The 5,877-nt window shown below is 38.0% G+C and overlaps 1 pseudogene; it reads left to right on the top strand.

Annotated features, from left to right (window-relative positions):
- Positions 1-10: 10 nt before the first annotated feature.
- LOC111738557 lies at positions 11-126 on the top strand (annotated as a pseudogene).
- The last annotated feature ends 5,751 nt before the right edge of the window (positions 127-5,877 follow it).

Raw genomic sequence — 5,877 nt, forward strand, 5'->3', positions numbered from 1 at the left:
ATGGTCCATGGTCTACAGCCATGCCACCCTGAACAAGCCCGATGTCTGATCTCGGAAGCTAAGCAGTGTCGGACCTGGTTAGTACTTGGGTGGGAGGCCACCTAGGAAGACCAGGTGCTGTAGGCGTAAATAATAATAAAAATTTTTTTTAAATTTAAAAGAGAAAGATTGCTTTGGCTATTCCAGGTCTTTTGTAGTTTCATATGAATTTTAGAATTCTTTTTCCTATTTCTGTGAAAACTCCATGGAACTTTGATAGGGATTATATTGAATCTGTCAATTGCTTTGAATAGTGTGGACATTTTAACAATATTAATTCTTCCAGTCCAGGATTACAGGATATCTTTTCATTTATTTGCATCTTTCTCAACTTTTTTCATCAATGTCTTATAGTTTTCAGGGTACAGATCTTCCACCTCCTTAAACTTATTTCTAAGCATTTTATTTTTTTAATGCTATTATTAATGGGATTCTTTTCTTAATTTTCCAGTAGTTTGTTGTTACTGTACAGAAATGTAACTGATTTTGCAATGAGCTTATTGCACACCATGAAGTCAACTATTGTTTTACCCATTTTTTAGATAAGGGAATTGAGATCTAAGCTTAGGAGAACAGCTTGTGTGACAAATCCAGGTTTGAACCCAGGTCTGTCTGACACCTACTATTTACTGTTAACCCTAAAGATCCGAGAAAAGGTAATCTTGCTTACTATGGCCAAAGTTCACATGAAAATTGCTCTCTCCTTTACATCTCAGTATGTCAGGACTCAAACAGATGATTTCCTTTTAGTATTTTTATACAAGAGATTCAGCCTCTCCTTTCAAAGATTTTAATGCCCTCTCCCTGATCTTCTATTTTATTCTTCCCTTAAAGTCTATTGCCCTGTTATAGAAATGGGTTCTAAATTGGGCCAAATTCAGTCACAGAATCATGATGTAAACTGCAAAAAAAACATGAAGTTTTCCTACTTACCTAAGAGTTGATTTAAATTTTTAGGCGGCAAAATAGACACACGGACCAGTGGAACAGAATCAAGAGTCCAGAAGTAAACCCATATTTATATGGGCAAAGAATTTTTGACAAAAAAAGCCAAAAACATACAGTGGAGAAAGGAAAGCCTCTTCAATAAATGGTGCTGGAAAAACTGGAAAGCCACCTCAAAACCATGAAACTAGGCTGTTGTCTATCACCACACACCAAAATTAACTCAAAATGGATTAAGGACCTAAATATAAGACCTGAAACAATAAAATGCATAGAAGAAAACATAGGAACTAAACTCAAGGACCTTGGACTTAAAGAGGATTTTATGAATTTGTCCTCAAAGGCAAGAGAAGTAAAAGCTAAAATAAATGAATGGGACTACATCATACTAAAAAGCTTCTGCTCAGCAAAAGAAACCATCAACAAGGTAAACAGACAACCATTCAAATGGGAAAATATATTTGCAAGCAACGCCTCTGATAAGAGCTTAATGTCCAAAATATACAAAGAACTCATATGACTCAATAACAACAACAACAACAACAAATGATCCAACCAAAAAATGGGCAGAGGACCTAAACAGACACTTCTCTTGAGAGGACATATAAATGGCCAACAAATATATGAAAAGATGCTCAACATCGCTAGCTCTTAGGGAAATGCAAATCAAAACCACAATGAGATACCATCTCACACCTGTTAGAATGGCTATACTCAGCAGAAGAAGTAATAACAAAGGTTGGAGAGGATGTGGAGAAATAGGAACCTTCATACACTGCTGGTGGGACTATAAATTGGTACAGCCACTATGGAAAACAGTATGGAGGGTCCTCAAAAAACTAAGAATTGATCTACCATATGATCCAGCAATCCTTCTACTGGGTATTTACCCAAAAGACTTGAAAACTCATATCTGAAAAGATATTTGCATACCGATGTTCATAGCAGCATTATTCACAGTGGCCAGGACATGGAAGGTCCTACAATAGATGACTGGCTAAACAAGCTGTGGTACATATATACAATGGAATATTACTCAGGCATAAGAAGAAATGAAATACTGCCATTTGCAACAACATGGATAGACCTTGAAATAATCATACTAAGCAAAATAAGCCAGACAGAAAAGGTCAAAAATCACATGATATCACTTATATGTGGGATATAAACCTAAAAGAAACAAATGAACAGGACACAGATAGAGACTCATGGACATGGACAATGGACTAGTGGTTTCCAGAGGAGAGGACGGAGGGAGAGGGGGAAAAATAAAGTGTTTAAAAAAAAAAAAAAAGAATTATAGTGAAATTACATGGTTTTATATAACTGAGAACAGTTTAGAAATAAATTCTAGGCCACATTCTTTCAAATTGATATCAAAATCATAAAAATAAATGATCAAAAGGATAACATAAGCAATAAACAAACAAACAAACAAACAAACAAACTTTTAGGCTAATGGAGGAGATGATGCAGAGGTTCTATAGGCTGGGTAATCATTTAGCCTTGGTTTTAATTTTTACTGCCTATCATTTGATATCCTAATACACTTTGGTCAGCTCAGTAGAAATATTTGTCTAAAGTATTCTTTTAAATGTGAGGAGAAGGACTACAGAGAGAACATATCACCATTATCTTGGAAAGGAAGAAAGAATAGTCAACAAAGATTATAAGTTCAGTTTCATTTGAGCTCTGTAAATGTCTAGCAATTTGATCTTGGACAAGTACTTTCTCCAGTTTAGGCCTCAATTTTCTCATCATTTAAATGAGTGTTAAGCTGAATATCCTCTTAGTTCTTTCTGCTCTGACATTATTTGATGCTAGTGCCAGAGTAAAATTTCATGATACACTCTACACATTTTTCTTCCAAAACACATTGGCATCGTGTTAAATTACATTGATTCATGTTTCCCCCATGTAAACAATTGTGGCTATTGCCAAAAGTTGCTAACAAACAGAAAATAGGTGTGGTATGTTTCAACTTCTTTTTCCTTTAATACTCTGAGCACAGTTTTGATGTGCTGAAAAACTGCAAGGTATGCTGCTCTTTATTTGACTCATTAGATCACACCAAAAATATTTCACAGAGCCTCTTTTATACCTTGTCTGGAACATCATGCAAAGTTGAACAAAAATATTTGAACAAGATGTCGATTAAAAAAAAAAATACATCTGTGTTAGAGAAAAAAGCAAATGTACGAACTAGATGTTAATCTTTTTGTTTGATAACCAAAGCATATTGATAAGCCCCTGCCAAATAGTTGAAATGTATTATAAATGAACATTTTTTTTGTTGGACAGCATGCTGACTGAGCCATAGAATATAGCCTAGAGGCATTTATAAGTAGATAGAGATACCATAGGATATAGAGTTCTCAGGGGGAAAAAATCATGATTGAAATTGTGAAATGCTTTGGAAAGCAGAAATTCCAAACTGTCATCTTCCCAGCAGATCTGATTACTCTCATGTGTTCTGATTTCACAGCAAACACTGATCCAGTTAACATCGGGGAGGAAGTTTCCCAAACAAACCATTTGTGGCATCCTTAGAAATATTTCTGAATGGTTATGCATTATAAGAAGGTCTGGTATCATCTTTAACTAAAGTTTGTATTCACTGAGTTTTTTGATTTAAAAAAAAAAAATCTTGACATAAGCTCACACCTTAACATACACTGCTGGTTGGCACCCAGACTGGTGACTATTTGACCATTACGAGAAGTCCTGACACAGGGCAGCTTAGCCTAATGCACAATGGGATACAGCATCTCTGGTCTGTTTCTCTTCTTCCTGAATGTCCCATAGGGCTCAACTGAATACACAGCTCCTCACTTCCTTACGTGTGACTTGATATTTGAGATCTGTTCAGAAGGCCAAAAAGCACAAGAATGACGCAAATCTCCCATGTCCTAAACTTGTCTCCACATAAAAGCCACTGCGGGATGGGAAGAGGGGAATGGCAAAGCTATATTTCTTCACTAGAATTTTCTCTTGGCTTTGCCTCAGCAGCTTGAGGGGCCAGCCTCCACACACTTTCCCTAACATCCACCATATTCTTACTTCAAATTCGCCTGTCATTCTTTCTACCACTGTCCTTCCACTACTAACTCAGTCACTATCATTTTTCCTCCTTACTTGATTATACCATCCTGGGTACTTATAGGGACCCATGGAAAGATAAGCTTTCCATCTTCGTGTGAGCAAAGTAGGCAAATACTATGAAGAGAATGGAAGGCATCTAGATCGGGCAGGAGAAGGGGAGCAAGAAAACACATATCTCTTGCCTCAACAAACTGATCAGTCACTCCTCTCTAGCTGCATCTCAGTCCTTATTCTAAGTGTCCTAATTTTCTCCTGACTCGATTTTTATTCAGAACCAAGTTGTTCTTCCATCTGATGGTGTAATTAGACATACTAGTTGAAGCACAACATTTTTGTAATTTCCTCTGAGTCTTTAAGAAAGAACATATAAGCAATAAAAAAAATACCCTTTAAAAAATTGTTATTTCTCATGAAAAAAAAACTTTCGCTTTTACTAGGGTAGTTCATGGGGCTGTGCCTTGGGACAGAAAGTAGAAGGGACTTTCTCTGACCCCAGGACCAGCTCTCAGAGATCAGGAGAAAAGAATGGTCTAGACACAGCATATGACTGAGACAAGAAATCCTCCGGGCCCTGTCTCCAGCATCATGGCCAAGCCTCGAGGAATTTGGGGGACAGGAACATCTCCTCTTCAACCTCTTCACACAGAGAAAAAAACCATGGCCAGGATCCTGGCTTGGCAGCAGCTTTGAATGATAGACATTGCAGCTTTTCAGTACTCAGGACCCCTGATTACCATGGGTATCCAGCCAGCCTGACGTTAAGAAGTAGATAAGGAGGCTGGGGCCAAGAGAGTAGGACTATCTGGATTTCAACAGGGTCACAACGAGCAGTGACATCAACAGCAGCCCCCACAGAGGACTCCTCAGTGGGCTGAGCCAGATCTCAGATTTTCTCTTCTCTGTTTGATACCATGGTAATCGGGATCGACTCTTCAGACTGAACAATTTATGTTCCTGGGACTTTTCAGGTAAAACAGCAACACAGAAAAAATTGCCATCGCCTCAGTGGCAGGGGACAAAGGCTCAGAGCTGCTAAATTTTTATGAGTAGGTTTTGTATCCAATACTGGAAAGTAAAGAATATCAATTTCACATTGGTGGATTTTTGGGTTGTCCAGCATCCATTCATTTTTTTTTTTATCAGCTCTGATTCCTTTGGAGAAATAAATTTTTTACCCATTGGACACAGTCTGGTGAGACAATAATCAGGGCTATGCCCTTCCCTACCCTAGGAACTAGCACAAGATTCAGATTGAGACAATTGGTGACCCTTACCCAGGTTTTAAATCTGAGCATAGGGTCAAAGAGCCTGGAAGTTCTAGAACTCTACTCCATCTCCACAGATGGTTCCCACTGGGGCCTCTACAGTGTACTGCTTCTTTGCTTCTTTGCTTCTGGAGCTGCCTTATTTCTTGCCACACCTCCAGCAAGGAATTCTAGGCTCCTGGCAATTCTATGAGCCTCTGATATCCTTCCAATAAATTTCTTCTAGCTTTAGTTAGTCAAGGTTCATTCCTATGGCTTGTAACCAAAGGCATGTAACTAATTTACGCCAACATTTATCCAATGGGTGACAGTTTACAATATGTTTGTTCATTTAGTACCCTATTTCATTCCCACAGCACTCTGACATGAGTAGAGCAGATATTATTTATTCCTATTTGATACATGAAAAAAAACACAATGACACAAAGGGCTTAAACAACCTGCCATGTTGTCACAGCAAAAATGTATTTCCAAGCCCAAGAGTTTTGGCTTCACATCCAGTGCACTTTGCACTCACCACAGTGAG

The sequence above is a fragment of the Pteropus vampyrus genome, unplaced genomic scaffold (assembly GCF_000151845.1).
Source record: "Pteropus vampyrus isolate Shadow unplaced genomic scaffold, Pvam_2.0 Scaffold39, whole genome shotgun sequence".
NCBI classification, from domain to species: domain Eukaryota; kingdom Metazoa; phylum Chordata; class Mammalia; order Chiroptera; family Pteropodidae; genus Pteropus; species Pteropus vampyrus.